General features: G+C 38.8%; 1 long non-coding RNA gene and 2 pseudogenes across 8 annotated transcripts; 2 read left to right on the plus strand and 1 right to left on the minus strand.

Moving 5' to 3' along the window:
- The first annotated feature begins 2843 nt into the window (after positions 1-2843).
- Positions 2844-10028, plus strand: LOC106338123 (annotated as a pseudogene).
- Positions 10029-11122: 1094 nt separating this feature from the next.
- On the plus strand, positions 11123-13550 carry LOC106338124 (annotated as a pseudogene).
- Positions 13551-16717: 3167 nt separating this feature from the next.
- On the minus strand, positions 16718-18368 carry LOC106340317. 8 transcript variants are annotated; one of them, XR_001269362.1, is made up of 5 exons: positions 18066-18368; positions 17836-17963; positions 17648-17698; positions 17268-17429; positions 16718-17178 (listed from the first exon to the last, which is right to left on the minus strand). It is a non-coding gene; the product is annotated as an uncharacterized LOC106340317 (long non-coding RNA). The 8 variants fall into 8 exon arrangements; XR_001269359.1 differs by having other exon boundaries at positions 17268-17698; XR_001269356.1 differs by having other exon boundaries at positions 17648-17963.
- Between the last annotated feature and the right edge of the window lie 226 nt (positions 18369-18594).

An 18594-nucleotide genomic window follows, 5' to 3' on the forward strand; every position in this document is an offset into this window, starting at 1 on the left:
GAGGGTCACGATCTACACTCATAGCATAGCCAGAGATCAAACATATACGTTAACAGAGGAAGACGAGTTTTTGATAATGAGATGTGACGGGATTTGGGACGTTTTGACAAGTCAAGAAGAAGTGACAGAGCTTGCTTTAGAGGCTTCAAGGCTAAATACATTTGATAATGTATCGGTGGTTGTTGTTTGTTTCTTGTCGGCTGATGAAATGGTGACGACGGCTCCTCCGGTGGAGAAGCAATGGTGTTGTAGTTTGACTGCAGAAGCCTTTTAGAGCTTGAGGGTCTTATAGGATATAGTTGAATAAAAAGATGATGACGTTCCCTTTCTCTTGCTTTTGTATATAACTTTAAGTGTCTACGTGCTCCATTTTTGTGCTCCCTGTAGTTCCCTCATGAAGTTCATGAGGATTCATTTTTGTATATAAATGAAATAGCGTTATTTTAACGAAATATTTTTGTTCTTTCAATATGTATCGTTTAAAAATTGTTATAAGTTTATACAATGGATATACCACCAAGCATCATCATTATCAAGGAAAAAAGGCAAGTCAATAATTTATTATCGTGTTTATGCAAAAAAGAACATAAACAAAATTTACGATTTCTTTCTTCCTAACAATCATAATGTATCTTTATGCAAAACTAGAGTTCAATCACCCTAAAAATGGGTAAGAAAATAAAAGAAATAATATTAACAGATTTTAAAGATTTAGTTCATTTTCAAATCAAAATAACATTAACATTCACATTTTTTCTATAACAACATTCACTATTTGTTCCACTATATAATCAATAGTACATACTGAGATGAGACATGCAAGGAGTTTCCAAACCCCAACCGCTGGAACTCTGTTAAAAGTAACCACAGTGAAACTGAAGCTGCCACTGAAACCACCTTCGACATAAACCTAATTCACATTCTTCGCAAAAGACCCACTTTAAACAAGAAGTATGTACTACAATGTAATGAAAAATGGTTAACGGTGACAAGTGTTGCCAATGTAGAGGAACAATACATAGAAAGGATTATGCAATTTTCCATTACAAAAACCCTTATGATGGCCTTTACAACCTAAAATAATTTTGGTATTTTAATGTTATGTAGAAGGAAAATAGAAGAAAAGAAGAATCAATTATAGAATAAAGATAATATGAGTTCAAACTTTACACCAAACCCATGGAACATGTTGGTTTCTTCTACACCTAAACCATCACTTCAGTGCACATATAGGCAACATTTTCAAATTTTCATATGTTCCACATTTTTACTTAAGTGCTTTCAACAACTCCTTCATCACTTCTTTTTTTTTAGAAAATCTTCTTCATCACTTACGAACTGAAAATATAGAAATACATCTCCACAAAAGAGACTATGTACAAAAAAAACACACCAAAATAAATATCATAAATCATTTGTTCTCCAACTAGCATCAAAAGCTAAATAGACTTGCAAAATAAATTCTATATATCACGGTTAGAAGCTCCAGCTCCGTAGTAAATGATGCAGAGAAGAATAGTGACATTGATCCACAAGAAGCTCGGCAAACTCATTACATCACACAAAACTCCCAAATAAATAAAACAGTTATATGGAACAAGCTGGTGACAAAATGAAGACCATGATCTTTTACGAATCAAGTTGCACCAAATTTTACAAAAAAAATATAAATGTAAAGCAATTAACCCCGCCCGTAGGGCGGGCTAACCCCTAGTAAAAAATAAACTTTTAAATTTTAACGTTTTTAAAATATTTTTTCCTTTTTATTAAAAATTTTAAAATTCAATTAAACTTTTAAATTGTGTTTTGGGTTTAATTTGCTTAATCAAGAGTTAGTTTTAAGATTATGAAAAAAATTATACTAAAGAGATAACTTGGATGCTATTGTGCTAAAGGGACAACTATGCTGTTTTTTGTTCTGTTTTGGCAAATTATTCTAATTAATTTTAGTATGTTATGAATTTGTTATAAATCATATAGTGGATGTCCATAATCGGCCCAATGCTAGAGAGAGAGTCGGCCGCGCCCTAGAGGAGAGAGAGAGCCGGCGCATAGAGAGAGAGTCACCAAACTCTAGTTTCCGCAAACTCCCGCACCTGCAACCGCAACCGCTATGTTTGACCAGTTGGGCCCTATATAGTATATGTTTGTCTTCCTTCAAATTTTAAAATACCAGCTCCTGAACCTTACATTTTGACGATGTAAGTTCTCTACTCTCCTTTAAGACTTATTTTTGGGTTCACCCCTAGAGGTTCATCCCTACGATAAACTTCTAGGTTCACCAACCAATATAATTGTGTTATTTCATATTCGATAATTTAAAAAAAAAAGAATATTGTCAAGTTGTATTATATTTAAAAATAAAAATAAATAAATAAATAAAAATAGTAATAGTTACAGAAAAAAAATATTTTTAACGTCGTCAGCAAAACACTAAATCCTAAATCCTAAATCATAATCCCTAAACCTTAAATCCTAAACCCTAAACCCTTGGCTAAACCCTAAACCCTCGGATAAATCCTAAATCCTAAATTCTAAATCAAAAACACTAAACACTAAAACATTCAAAGATTTAGGGTTTAGGATTTAGAGTTTAGGATTTAGTGTTTTAGTGTTTAGTGTTTTTCATTTAGAGTTTAGGATTTATCCAAGAGTTTAGGGTTTATCCAAGAGTTTAGGGTTTACCCAAGGGTTTAGAGTAGTGTTTTGCTATATATTTTTTAAATTTTTTTATAACTACTATTATTTTTTATTATTTTTTGTTATTTATTATTTTTTTTTTGTTTTTTTTTTTTAAATATCGAATATAAAATAACAGAGTATAACTCCTCCCACTCAAACCAATGGGTTGCTCCTGGAGTAAGAACCAGCCGCTGTCAGATGGAGAGCTACAGAACATACTAGGGAAGCCACTTGAAGACATCAAAAAGCTTTACAGCTTCGGCAAGGAATTAGGCAAAGGTAACTTGGGAACAACGTACATGTGCGAGGAGCTTCTCACAGGCGGAAGCTACGCCTGCAAATCCATTCAAAAGGGTAAGCTAAAAAGCGAGGAAGACAAAGAAGCTGTGAAGAAGGAGATTGAGATCATGTTTCGCCTTTCACGCCAGCACAACATAGTCAGCATCAAGAGTGTGTACGAGGACAGAGAGTGAACACATAGTGATGGAACTGTGTGGTGGTGGAGAGCTATCCAGTAGGATTGAAGCACATAGCTATTACTCGGAGAAAGATTCTGCTGGAATCTTGAAGTCTATCGTGAATGCTTAGCAGACTTGTCACTCGATGGGTGTGATTCATCGTGATGTCAAGCCTGAGAACTTCTTGTTCTCGAGTGAGGATGAGAACACCATGCTCAAAGCTATCGGTTTCGGATCTTCTGTTTACATCAGACAAGGTGAGCCGGGATGTATTTAAAGATTATCATGTCGTATAATCCTTAACAGAGCAACTGACTCTGTTACGGCTATGTTATTAACTCTGTTTCTGATACTTGAGACTGTTCTAGCTCTGTTCTGACTCTGTTTCTTTTATATGTGTAACAATTGCAGAAACAGAACTGAAGGGTAAAGTCGAGAGTAAATACTACCTTGCCCCTGAAGTATTACAAGGGAAAAGCTACGGGAAAGAGATTGACATTTGGAGTGCTGGTGTTATATTATACCTTCTACTCAGCGGCAAGCACCCATTTGAGACTGGTAAGAGCTTAAGCACCACTACCACATGCCTTGATTTCCTCATTTTCTTGGGAGGTTAGGATCTGTATTTATATCTACAAGCCCATGTGTGTTATTGTAGAGTCTGAGATTAGGAGAGGGAGTCTTGATTTGGAGAGCAAACCATGGCCTTGTGTATCTGAGAACGCCAAAGATCTTGTCAAGAAGATGTTAACCAAAGACCCTAATAGCCGAATCTCTGCTTCAAATGTTCTTTGGTTAGCCTCTTTATTAGTGATTCTAAATGATATGTTGTAGCGTGACAATATGAAATTTTTTGAAGTATTCATCTACTTCTGTCTAAAGTAATAGTGTGAGTTTACCAGAGGTTATTATGATAGATTTAGGATCTCTCTAACTCTGTAACTCTCAAAGAACTCTCGATTTACTGACTAAGCAAGTACTCGATTACAATGAACTCATGATCTCATAGCGATCGCTCTGTGACTCATAGCGTCAACAGAATTGTACATCAATCAAGCATAAAGCATAACAAACTACAACGACTCTATTTATACTCCAATCAACTTGATAGTAAAGACTCTGAGTCCGCCAGTGTCTTTACTTTACTCTTCACTTTCGTAATCCTCCACGTCAGCACCCGTCCAATTACCATCTCCCTCCATATTCAAATTATCTCCCTCCAATATCATATTCTTCTTTCCTCTCGATCTCTTCCTCACATAGGCTCTCTTATACTAATCAATACTCCCTCCTTTAAAACCCAGCTTGTCCTCAAGCTCGAAGAGTGGAAACAAACGCACAAACTCATCAAACTGCATCCAAGAGTTGTCATCCGAAGGACTGTTACTCCACTGCACTAACAGCTCAAGCTTCCCATCTGAATCGTAACGAGTTGTTAAAACTGCAAGTGGTTCCACCATATCATGCAACTCCTCCGAACAACCTGGTGGAAGCGGATTAACTTCCTTGCCTGATCCCAACACCGCCTTCAATTGAGACACATGAAACACAGGGTGAATCTTCGACGAAGGAGGTAAAGCCAATTTATAAGCGGCCTTTCCCACCCTCGCAATAACCTCAAAAGGACCAAAGTACTTCGCTGCTAATTTCTGGCAAACTCTCCTCTGGACAGACTGTTGACGGTAAGGCTTCAACTTCAAATAAACATGAGTGCCTACCGCAAACTCCACGTCTCTGCGGTGTAAATCTGCTGACTTCTTCATCATTGCCTGCGCTCGCAACAGATTAGCCTTGATATCAACCAACAATCTATCCCTTTCACGTAAAGCACTCTCCAACTCAAAGTTATCCGTTGAACCCTCCTCAAAACGAACAATCGTAGGAGGTTCGCGGCCATAAACCACTTGAAAAGGAGTAGACTTCAGAGAGGTGTGAAAGGATGTATTGTACCACAACTCCGCCCAAGACAGAAAACGAGACCAAGTACGCGGGTGTTGAGAAACGAAACAGCGGAGATACGTTTCCAAACACCTGTTCAGCACCTCCGTTTGTCCATCCGTTTGGGGATGAAAAGCTGTGCTATACTTCAACTGCGTCTCTGCCAACTTAAACAACTCCCTCCAAAAAGAACTCAAAAAAATACGGTCTCTATCAGAGACTATACTCCGTGGAAACCCATGTAAACGAACCACTTCAGCAACAAACTTCCTAGCCACGTCTAGCGTTGAAAAAGGATGTTTCAAGGGCAAGAAGTGCGCATATTTACTCAAACGGTCCACCACCACCAAGATCACATTGATCCCTTGAGACATTGGTAGACCTTCGATTAAATCTAACGAAATATCATCCCAAACTCGATCAGGAATGGGCAGTGGTTGCAAAAGACCCGCTGGAGAAAGAGTAGAGTGTTTATGAGTCTGACAAACTGGACACTCCGCGACATACTTTTGAACACACTTATAGATTCCCTCCCAATAAAAGGCTTGTTGAATTCTCTTCACCGTCTTCAGCACACCCGCATGACCCCCCGTCTTACTGTCATGAAACTCCCGTAACATGAGAGGAATAAACCGTGACTTCTTAGGAATCACCAGACGTTTCTTATACCATAACTTCCCACCACGCACCTGATAGTTGGGATTATCAAAAGAAGTACATTGAACCTTCTGAATAAACTCCTGAATGTCTTTATCTCCTTTAATTTCCCGTAATATAGCCTGCAACTGAAGCACTTCAGGCACTGTTAACGAAAACAAATGCATAGATAGGGACATGTGTTCTGCTTCCAAGCAACGAGAAAGTCCAACCGCAGCCTTATTCTCACACCCTGGCTTATACAAAATCTCAAAGTCAAAGCCCAACAACTTCACCAGCCAACGTTGATACTCCATATTCACTTCACGTTGCTCCAGCAAAAACTTCAAACTCCGCTGATCCGTGTGAACCACGAACCGATGCCCCAAAAGATAATGCTTCCACTTAAGAACAGCTATAACCACCGCCATCAGCTCTCTTTCATACGCAGGTTTCAGCAGTTCCCGCGGCGTTAAAGCGTGACTGAAGAAAGCTATGGGCCTCTTGTCCTGCATCAACACCGCGCCAACTCCAAAGCCAGAAGCATCAGTTTCCACCACAAACTGCTTGGTGAAGTCTGGTAATGCCAACACCGGAGCAGTCTTCATTGCCAACTTAAGCTTTTCAAACGCCTCTTGAGCCGCAGTTGACCATAAAAAATGCTCCTTCTTCAACAAAGTTGTCAAGGCCTTTGCTATAGTACCATAATCCCTGACAAACCGTCTATAATACCCCGTAAGTCCAAGAAACCCTCTCAATTGTTTCACTGTCTTCGGCATAGGCCACAAAGTCATCGCTTAGGTTTTCAACCCATCCGTTGCCACTCCATTCTTTGAGATAATATGTCCCAAATACTCCACCTGAGACACCCCAAAACACACACTTTTTCTGATTTGCAAACAACTGGTGATCTTTGAAGATCTGGAGAACCAACTGAAGATGTTGCAAATGCTCCTCCAACGTGCGACTATAGATCAAAATGTCGCCGAAAAACACGAGGACAGATTGTCTGAGGTATGGCTTGAACAACTGATTCATAAGGCTCTGAAAAGTCGCCGGAGCATTAGTCAAGCCGAAAGGCATGACTAAAAACTCATAGTGACCTTCAATGGTACGAAACACAGTTTTAGCCACATCTTCCTCCTTCATACGTATCTGGTGATAACCTGAGCGAAGATCAAGTTTAGAGAACACAGAAGCTCCATGTAACTCGTCCAATAATTGATCAATTACCGGAATAGGAAACTTATCTGGTATTGTGGCTCTGTTCAACGCGCGATAGTCCACACAGAAACGGTGTGAGTTGTCTTTTTTTTTAACCAGAAGCACTGAACTGGAGAAGGGACTATTGCTTGGCGAATTACACCAGAAGCCAACATTTCAGCTACCATCTTCTCCATGACAATCTTTGTCGCATGTGGATAGCGGTAAGGACGTACTGATACAGTATTGACTCCGGGAATCAGCGTAATAGCATGTTCCTTACCCCTAACTGGAGGAAAACCACTCGGTATCGCAAACACCTCCTTCCACTGCTCCAATAAACGTAACACTTCAAACGGAACGACGGGTTTGGTGGATGTCGAGTCAGCACTAACGTTAAGAAGTTCTCTCAAATTAACATTAGATGATCTCGATGGTTGCAATGACTTGAGAGATAGTCATGAACAATGTAAGCTTCGGTCTCCATACAAGGTCACTTTCTCTCCACGATAAGCAAATGAGAACACCTGCTCCTTCCAATCAACCTCACACTTGCCTAACGTTTCAAGCCATTGCACGCCAAGAATCACATCAACCGATCCCAATTCCAAGGAGATGAAGTCAGATGTGAAGCTAGTAGAATTTAATTCAAACGTAACTGCTTTACACACTCCCGTGCCTTTCACAATCACGCCATTACCTAGCAACACATCAAGGCCACAATCCGCAGAAACTTTCAAATGCAGCCTCGTCACAACTTGTGGTGAGATAAAGTTGTGGGATGCTCCACTATCGAGCATGACTATCACCTCCAAATTGCCAATCTTGTCATGTAACTTGGTTGTAATTGGCGAATCAATTCCCAAGAAAACGTCTGTAGACAAAGTCTTGAGTTCAGGCTGTGTTAACGGAAACAACTCTTCTCTCTCAACATCCATATCATCCAATATCTCCACTTCAAACCCATTCAAAACCGTTAAGATACGAAGTTCTCGGTTTGGACATTTAGCTTCATGAATCTTGGACCATTTATCTCCACACTTGAAGCAAATACCATTCCTTCTCATTTGATCTAACTCTGCATCAGAGTGTCGCTGTCTTGGTCTTTGAAACGCTCTCTGAGGGTTAACATTCTCCTTTTGATTCTTCGTATCAACAGTCAACAACTTCGGTTTCTCAGTTGAAAACCTAGATTGATTGTTATAAACGTTCCCTTGTTTGCCTGACTGATTAGGTGTCACTCTTGGTTTAACCTCTAATTTCGGTGCTTCACTCAACACTCTACAAAAGGTACTAGTTTCCATCCTCAAAACTGCTGCAATGAAGTTTTGTAACCCTTGAGGATCTTTTATACGGATTACCTCCTTCATCTCCACATTCAAACCATTGTAAAAAATACGCTCCATATGATGATCTGCCAAACCCGGGACCTGTGCAGATAACTCTTCGAACTCAGAGACATACTCAGCCACAGTTCCCGTTTGCTTGATAGCAAATAGCCTTGTCTCAGGTTCCTCTTCAATTGATTCAGAAAACCTCACCAACAGCTTCTGTTTAAAATCCCTCCAGCTCTGGAAACCTCCTCGACGCATCACCGATGCGTACCACTTCTTCAGAGCTCCACGAAGACATAGCGGCACCAAATCAAGCTTCGCCTCATCACCATACCTCCCCAAATTATAGAAATACTCAATATCAACAATCCAATCCAACACCTTAGAACCATCACAGAACGGCATCTCAACCTTTTTCAACATACTCTCATGGTTATCAAGGTTCAAATCCCTCGATCGAGAATCATACGGACTGTTACGATCCGGTTCCCAACGAGATCGATGTACCTGAGAAGCCGCAGCTGATGACTCCACTTGTTGATCGTCTTCGAAACAAGTTGTTTTCCCCAACGATTTCACCATCGCCTGAACCGACGAAGCTAAGGACGTCATCCTCGTCTCCAACGAAGAAGGTTTGTTATCGATCGAAGACGTCTTCGACTCCATCTGTGCGATCGCCGCGTTTGCTACACCTTGTTCTCTGTTCAAACGGAAAAACGCGCCGGAAAGAAACTCCATCTGGTTATCCAAGCCCAAACACCGCAGCTCTGCTTCATCGGCAATGTGTGAGTACACCGGAGAACCGCTCGTCGACATCGGAACGCTCCGAATCGTCGTAATCAAACTTCTCACCGCACCAATGATAGATTTAGGATCTCTCTAACTCTGTAACTCTCAAAGAACTCTCGGTTTACTGAATAAGCAAGTACTCGATTACAATGAACTCACGATCTCATAGCGATCGCTCTGTGACTCATAGCGTCAACAGAATTGTACATCAATCAAGCATAAAACATAACAAACTACAACGACTCTATTTATACTCCAATCACCTTGATAGTAAAGACTCTGAGTCCGCCAGTGTCGTTACTTTACTCTTCACTTCCGTAATCCTCCACGTCAGCACCCGTCCACTTACCATCTCCCTCCATATTCAAATTATCTCCCTCCAATATCATATTCTTCTTTCCTCTCGATCTCTTCCTCACATAGGCTCTCTTATACTTATCATATTACCTTAACTAGAAAGTATCTTTGACCATTGTGTTAGAGGTCCCCTAGTTCGAGTGACCGCTGGGACGAAACTATTATAACATGTTGTGGTTTCCGGCATGGGAGATTACGGGCTTCGACCCCAAATCTTCTGGTATACAAAAAAAAACGTGCGAGTTTATTTATGTTCGTATCTAAGTAGAAATCTTCTTGTGGGTTTGTAGAACATAGCTGGATCAAAATACAAGCTCCATATAAGCCTATTGATAATGTTCTGGTATTGTGTATGAAGAGATTTGGAGCTATGAACAAGCTTAAGAAGCTAGCTCTTTATGTAAAAGTTGCCATCTCATTGTGTTCTCTAATAATAATCCATATGAGTATGAATCAATATGTGTCATTAGTTGTCATGATAACATTAAAAGAGGCGGATCGCCTTGGCTCATGGTGTTTTCTTCCGGGTGGTGACCGCATGGATTTTCGTGTTCCAATTGATGGTTCATGCTATCAAAGGTGTAGTCTGGATACTGAGGCATGCTATCAAGTATCAACCTTCATTTGTTGATATCAAAAAAACAGAATTCAAAACACAAATGATGTATCTTTCTGTTCACGCTAAAAGTTAGAATGGTTAAAGTTTTTGCTACCGGTCATTATGTAATTAATTATAAATTAATACAATACACCAAAAATATAAATCTGTATAACTAAAGCAAAAATATATAAATAACAGAAAAGTAAATATTTAGTGATTTATAATTATTAATCATATTTAATTTAGTGTTTGTAATGGATACTGTTTCAATATATACGATCTTGTTATTTTTTAGATAATTTTAACCTTATAAAAAGTTGTGTAGCCTATAAAAATTTATAGTATATTTTATAATTGGTTAATAGTTTTTAATTTATTTTTAATAATACTTTTAGATAAAAACAATTTTTAATAATTATGCATGGATCTAAAACATCATATATTTTGAAACATAGAGCTTGTCTTTTCTTCATAAATGAATTTAAAAATTGAACCTCAATTTTGTAAGAATTTCAAAATTAAGAATCATAAAATAGTAAAGGAAATTAGAGTGTATTTGCACCGTCAGCACAGCCCTAGAGGCTAGAGCAGGCACTGTGGGACATTGATTCTTGGTACGCTCAAGCCTTCTACTCATCTATTGGTAAGGTCTGCTGTATTATCCATAACTTGGCGAGAGTTGGTCGCATAAAGTAAATAAAGAAATTAAAAGAGACCTGACTAACTTTTGGGGAAACTAATCAAAAGGAGATTGGCAACACAACCATCTCTGTCTCTCTATAGACAAAACCCTTCATAAAGGGTGTGATAGGTAGTGGCTGTAGGTGCTATCCACAGCCTCATTTATTTCTACATCACTAAATTCATAGCAATCAAGTTTTAATAAAAATTTCAAAATCACAGTTTTTGAAATAACCTACAGCTGTACAAGTGCTCTGCAGAGCCAAAAATCCAGAACAATTTTTTGGAGCTTTCTATAAAATTCTAAAGCAATAAAATCTAAAGCCACAGAAAAAATTCTACAGATTTTTTTTAACAGCAAATTTTTTAAAGTTACAGCCATTACCAATCGGACCCAAAGTGTCAGTCTTTTAGTATTCCAACGACCATAAACCCCCCCCCTCCTTAAACGTACCTCTCTCTCTCTTCCTTTCCACTACTCTTTCTCATTTCAACAATGGCCACAACGCCGCCTCACTGGTCCCTCTTCACCGCTACCACTGGTAACAATCGCCACACCCGTCATCAACAACCGCCAATGGCTTCCTCCTCGTGCCCCCCGCTCCCTCTCCTCACCATCCCATGTTTCCCTCTCCAATCGAAAAAAGCTCTCAACTTTCTCTCCTCAGCTAACCCCAAACTCTTCTCCTCCTCTCTCCTCCGACTTCTCGGGTCGCCGCTCGACCCGGTTCGTCTCCAAGATGCATTTCAACCGACCCAAAACCACAACCTTCACGCGCCACACCCCCGCCGCCGAAGACGCGCTCCATAGCCTCACCGCGTTCTCCGGAGCCGACGACGAGACGACGTTCCAGAGCCTAATCTCCACCTTCGAGCCAACGCTTCGCGGCTCCAACGACTACACATTCTTACTCCATGAGCTAGGGAACCGAGGCGAGTGCGACAAAGCCCTTCTCCTTTACGAGTTCGCTGTTCAACGAGAGAGGAGGAAGAACGAGCAAGGGAAGCAAACTAGCGCTTACTAGGCAAAGTAGACATCGCTAAAACCGTTTTCGAAAGTGCTTTATCAGGTGGGTATGGGAACACTGTCTACGCCTTCTCTGCTCTCATAAGTGCTTACGAGAGAAGCGGTCTACATAATGAAGCTATCACCGTCTACGACTCCATGAAACGCTACGGCTTGAGGCCTAACTTGGTCACTTACAACGCCGTCGTCGACGCGTGTGGTAAAGGAGGGATGGAGTTCAGCAAAGTAGCTGAGTTCTTCGACGAGATGGAGAGGAACGGTGTGCAGCCCGATAGATTAACGTTCAACTCTCTCCTCGGCGTATGCAGCAGAGGAGGGTTGTGGGAGGTAGCGAGGAGCCTCTTTGACGAGATGGCGAATAGAAAGATCGAGCAAGATGTGTTTTCTTACAACACCCTTCTGGACGCGATCTGCAAAGGAGGGCAGATGGATCTTTCTTTCGACATCCTCTCTCAGATGCGTGCGAATAGAATCACGCCTAACATTGTGAGCTACAGCACTGTCATTGACGGTTTTGCGAAAGCCGGGAGATTCGATGAAGCTCTCAGCTTGTTTGACGAGATGAGGTATCTCAGTATTGCATTGGATAGAGTTTCTTACAACACGTTGCTTTCTATCTGCACCAAAGCTGGTAGAGATGAAGAAGTGTTGGATGTTTTGAGAGAGATGGCATCGGTTGGGATCAAGAAGGATGTTGTGACTTACAACGCTCTTCTCAGAGGGTATGGGAAGCAAGGGAAGTACGTTGAAGTGAAGAGCGTTTTCGACGAGATGAAGGTCCTAATTTACTCACGTATTCGACGTTGATCGATTTGTATTCGAAAGGGGGTTTGTATAGAGAGGCGATGGAGGTCTTTAGGGAGTTTAAGATCGTTGGTTTGAGAGGTGATGTTGTGTTGTACAGCACGTTGATTGATGCTTTGTGCAAAAGTGGGTTGGTTGGTTCTGCTGTTTCTTTGATCGATGAGATGACTAAGGAAGGGATTAGTCCTAACGTTGTAACTTATAATTCGATAATTGATGCCTTTGGTCGCTCTGCAACCATGGAGTCTAGAGATGGTACATATATAAACATATTACGACAATATTTATTAATAAAATATTATATTAAAATATAAATTTTTAAACAAAATAACTTAATTAATATTAAACTTTAAACAAAATACCATATTATTCCATAAAGTGATTTTCGTAATGCATTTCAAAGTAAAAATGGCTCTCCTCATTTTTAATTTGTAGATTAGAGATAAAAAAAACTATTGAAATCGGGTGATATTAATACTTGTAAATACATTAGATCAGAACAAGAAAGTAAAAGAAAACATAAAATATTGCTAAAAGACTAATTTTTATCGATGGTATTAATACTCGTGAATATATTCAATATGAACAAGAAAGAATAGTACGAAAAGACATCATCAACAATTTTGTAGGGACCAAAATGCAAATAAAAATATAGAGTATCTTTTGGAGATGCTCTTAACACCCAAAAAGGAAGTTTTTGAAACTTCAAATATAGAGTTTCACTCTTCAAAACTTCAAATTTGAAGTTTTGAAGTTTCTTTTTGGAGACCAAAAACTTCATATTTGAAGTTATAGAGTATCTTTTGGAGATGCTCTTAACACCCAAAAAAGAAGTCTTTGTTTCCTTTCTGAAGAGCTGGCGAAGACGTAATCAGCTGCTGTTTAGCAAGCATGGTCCATTCCTTTCCCTCTCTCTATCACTGCTATAGGTGGTGCACCGTGCTTGTTTTCCCTCATCAAAATTCGTATCCTCTATCCTTGCTATTTCAGACTTAGTGGTTGGTCATTACATCCAAAAGACCATCACTGGCAGCTATTAGACAACCTTCTTCTCTTAACCTCGGCATAAATGTCACTTCTGGTTCTAGGATCACAAATAGCTTCAGATATTTTTCACCTTCAATATGGTCCATTGGAGGAAACACACCAACGATCTAATGTTTCTTGAGGGTATGAAATTAATAAGCCAACTCTGAAGACATTCATAGATGCATTACACGTAATCAAAAGAAGCATTGCTTATCAAGGGACGCAGCCACAGAGAGAACACAAAATACATAAGTGCCTTTTCATTGTATAAACTTCTCCCTAGCATTTTTTATTATGGCATATTCCCTCTATATTTGGCTGCAAGAAACATGAAGTGTATAAAATCCATCAGGTCGGTAAGATTTCAGATTGTTTAAGCTCTTGTATAGAAAGCAAAAGAAAGAAGCTCATATTTTACTGTGTTTGACTGATAGGGGCATGGCTTTTTCGCCATATAACAATGCCCTTAAATGACAAAACCCATATCAACATAAAACACTAAACATATATTTGAAATTTTGAATAAAGTGAAAGAAAGCTAGGCACTGAAGATAATAAGCTTGACGTACAGAACAACAAATATGAGTTTAGTATAGCGTAAACCTTGTATCTGAGATGAGGATTGTGGAGACGAAGCATGAGACGTTCCATTCTACGGATCTTGCACCATTCACTAGAATCAGTTACAACTCCTTTACGCACACCTGATTTCTTCTTTGTTTTTAATAGATTCAAAGAACCCCCCAAAATCTCTGAGCTCTAGATCTTGCATTACGTGATCTCCCGGAGAGGTTAGGATCTAAGAACCCCCACAATATATTTGAGCGCTGGATATATATATAGAGAAAGATCTAAATATATATCGTACTTATGGTTCTTAGACAGGGTCCTTTTCTGAGACATAGCTTCCTGTTACGTCCGTCCAAGAGCCAGAAGAAAGGCACAAAGAGAGAACATTGTAAGCATTCCTTCTCTCTATTGATCCAACCGAGAACAGCTTCTTGCAGCATTCCCAAATCCTTTTCTTGATGCCATTCCTGGATTTTTTACAGCTTTAAAGATCAGAACACGATTAAAAAACAACAACCTAAAAGCGCATAACTCTTTGTTTCCTTGACCTTACCTTGAAAGTATGTACACATTCCCTTGAAGTGGGATCTTCAGAGAAGACTGAGAAGAGAATTCCTTGAAAATAGCAGGGAGGAGGAAACTAATAGCACATGAACGATTCTTCACACTTTGTGACAAAAGCCTCTCAGTAGTATTACACAAATCCCAAGGAATACCAGCTGCAATATTCTCCACCTTTGGAGCTGCCCGGGGACTTTGAAAGCAGCATTCAGTATCAGGTTAAGGAGATGGCACGAAAGTGGAATCGGAAATGACTCAGACAAAGATCCAATGTAGTTTTCAACCATATCATTTGTACTCAAAGAGTCAAGAAGCAATATCTCTCCCCCTTTAATGAAATCAGGTTCTTCATGTTGAAGCATTCCCATAGAAACACCAACTGATTTCAGAAAAAGAAAAAAAAAGGCACCAACACTTCCAATACAACCAATGCACTTGTCTCCATCACAACTTCAAAGAACAATTGAACAATCTGATAGAGTCAAAGACAGGATGATCAAATCAGCTCAAAAGGAGGGCTTATTAATAGACAACAGGAGGAGGAAGATTCACCTTATTAAGAGTGGCCATTGAGGCTCTAGATACCGAAGATGGAACCGGTGGAAACTGCAGCATCGATGTTGCAGGAACCGTCGAGAGAATCGAAGACAACTAACAACTATGTAGTTGCAGGAACAATAGTTGGATCAAGAAATCAGCGAGGTAGAAAATGGATTTCGTCATATCTTCCTTCCCTATAGAAAAGCATTCTATCAATTAGTATTAGATGATTCCCAGATTTTGACAATACAAAAAACACACTTTCTGAAAATCTATACATATAAAGGCTTACGGGATTATGTATATAAACGCACTCTGTGAATTTGCCATTCTACTGAAAAGAATTTTCTAGTGTTTTTTCAGGAGTAGTGAAGATGAGTTTTACAGGGTGAAAGCTTACCCTCTTATATCTGGAGATCACCACCTTGAAGAGATGCATTGAATGTGTAATCGTGATTGGAATGGGTCTAAAGAGTTGAGAAGGTCGTCAATGCCAATGAATCTATGCTTCATGTGACGGTTCAAAGGAGATGAAACGGAATGACTCAAACGGAGCTCCACCCAAAGAATCATCACGAAGATGCGTCCAACACAATATTATAGAACATCCATTGTCGATTGACCTAATTGGTGCTCGATCAAAACGAAGAATCCTAGATACCAACTGTCATCATTCTTGAAGAAGTCGAAGGCGACTACGGCCAAACTGTAGTTTTGATTTCAGCCCAAATAAAATTATTCAAAGCCCATATTGCCAAGCCCATCCGATTGCCGAGTTCATGAAGTGACATATAGGTGGGACACGTGTCGAGACCAGGATACTCGAATTAATGACGTGGTGCTGACGTGGCGTCACATGAGAGAATGAAACTCTATTTTATATATATACTAGGGGAAACCCGCCCTACAGACGGGCAGAGAATGAATGAATAATATAAAAATATCTTAAATCGTAATGAAAAGGTGAAACTATAAACTTATTATTAGTTAAAATAACATAGATTTTAATTATTTGTTTTGTTATTTTTATCAGACAAAATTTTTCTCATCATTTTAAATAATTAGATGAAAATAATAATGGCTACATTTGATTTTTTCAATATTTGTTTTACTTGGCTATGAAAGTACGTTTACGATTAGGTATAAAAAATTAGAAATAACTTTTTATAGTTGTTTCATTTCATTTATATATAATATTAAAATTATTTAGGACAATAAATATTTGTTATATTTAGTTCATCCATGATCTAAAATCCTTAGATTAAGATATTGAAACACTGGTGCTAATGATTCTTTAATAGAATGTTTGACATACATTCAATCGATGATTGAAAAACATTATGTTTGCTTTGAGTGCTGTTTGGATGGTTTGATTAATATTGAAAATGGATTCAAATAATGTTATGTTTCAGCAGATTTTGATTTTTTTTTTCAAATATGCTATGATGGAATTTAAAATATATCATTCATATAATATGAATTAATAATGTTAACTTTTTTTCTCAACGCAATAATGTTAACTAAACAAATTTTAAAGAATATTGATCGCTGGCTCCCTTCTCTCCAACAGAAGGGTGATCTTGTTTGTTATTAAGAAAACTGGTCACTCAAGGAACATTCTTATCTTCTCTGGAAAGAGAGGAAAAACAGGTTACACTCATGTGTTGCTAAACCTCATGGTACTACCTTTGCTCACATTGACAGGCTCACCCGGAACATCCTTCACAAAGGTTCAACAAAGGATGTGCCAGTCTCCTTTCAGTTTATAGCTAATCCAAGTTTCTCATACTGATTTTCACGTTTAGCTTCCTCTTCTTTTTTACCAACGAAGCTCTCTGCACCTAGCTTGTAACAAACATTTACTTCTGATAATATAATTTACATTTTATCAAATAAAAAAGCATATAAGATATTTTACCCATGTGTGATCTCGGTTCTTCCCATCTCATGTTTGATGAACCCTTGCAACTATAAAGAATCAAAGCAAAGTTTAGTTATGCATTATCATACGATCTAAATCATAGACATGATGAGATGTAAAGATTTTGAAACACAACCTGGTGGTGGTGTCTAGTAACAGCAACCCAGAAGCTATTTTAGTGAGACAGGGCTTATGTGAGATATGATTGCACAAAGAGAGAAGCCTTCTTTCCATCCCAATGAACGTCAAATGCTTCTTGAACTTTGGGCAAATGTTTTCCTTGGATGTCAATAATGAGCTAAATAGAGATATACGTAATGAGAGACTTATAAGATGATTAAGCTACGGTAAAAGCTTTTAGACTTTAAGTACGACCACTGAATTCTCCAAGGTGCAGTAGGGAAAAACAAAATGATCAACTTTGGTAATGAGTGAGTACTACGGTTAAAACTACTTATCACAACTCACAAAATCCAATTGCATTGAACGACAAACTTTAAAGCAAAAACTAAAGACCTGTTCAAGCTGCTGAGCCTGAACCCATTGCTCCGTAATTACTTCGGTGATCTAAAAATAATTAGAAAGGTAGCTCAAGACAATAAGTTCATGACACATTTTGTCAGAGCAATTATATGAAAACTGAGTTACATACAAACCATATTAGAACCAAACAGATTATATTTGCTACCACAACAGCAAAAAACCTCAAAGTCAGACAAATCTGAGCAGCCGCACCTCCACTGTGGAAGAACACCGGCCGGTCTTCAAATCAAACCCGACGACATTAAGGGATGGATGTAGAGGGGAGAAGTACTGAAGAGTTATTCCGGTCCTGGGAGAGGTGAGAAGTACTGAAGAGTTACCATAGTACTGTAAATAAACTTCTCTCGATATTAAGAACCGTAAGGATGATGCTAAAGGGAAGAAGACATACTTTTTTATAGGTGATAATCACCGCCTGGATGAATGATAAGAATCATTGAATGCACGATTGTGGTTGTAGTGGACATGAAGAGTAAAGATTTTGTTAATGACGTTCAATCAATTAGATTTGTAACCGTTCAGAGATTAAGAAGAGAGACCGAAAAGACATGAACAGGCACTGACTTGACGTTTATAGAGGAGGTCACACGCCTTTTCAGAACCGCCATGGATGGCACACAACCAAATTTACGCAGGGACGATGAACCCTAAGAATGAGATTCATGAAGAAGAAGGGTGGAGAAAACAGGCTTTCTTGTTTGTTAGTCGGTCCAGAATAAAGCCCATCAAAGTGAAGTTTAAATAAAACGGTGTCTTTTGGATGCCATGGACACGTGTTACGCTCTCAAAGCACGACTTTTCTGACATGGAATCCCATGTAGCAGCTTTGAGAATGAGTAAAACACTCTTTTATATAATAAGATAGATAGATAGATCTCTTGAATTAACCTGTTAATCTTTTTTTTTTTTTTTTTTTTTTT

This window comes from Brassica oleracea, chromosome C4, assembly GCF_000695525.1.
Source record: "Brassica oleracea var. oleracea cultivar TO1000 chromosome C4, BOL, whole genome shotgun sequence".
NCBI lineage: Eukaryota > Viridiplantae > Streptophyta > Magnoliopsida > Brassicales > Brassicaceae > Brassica > Brassica oleracea.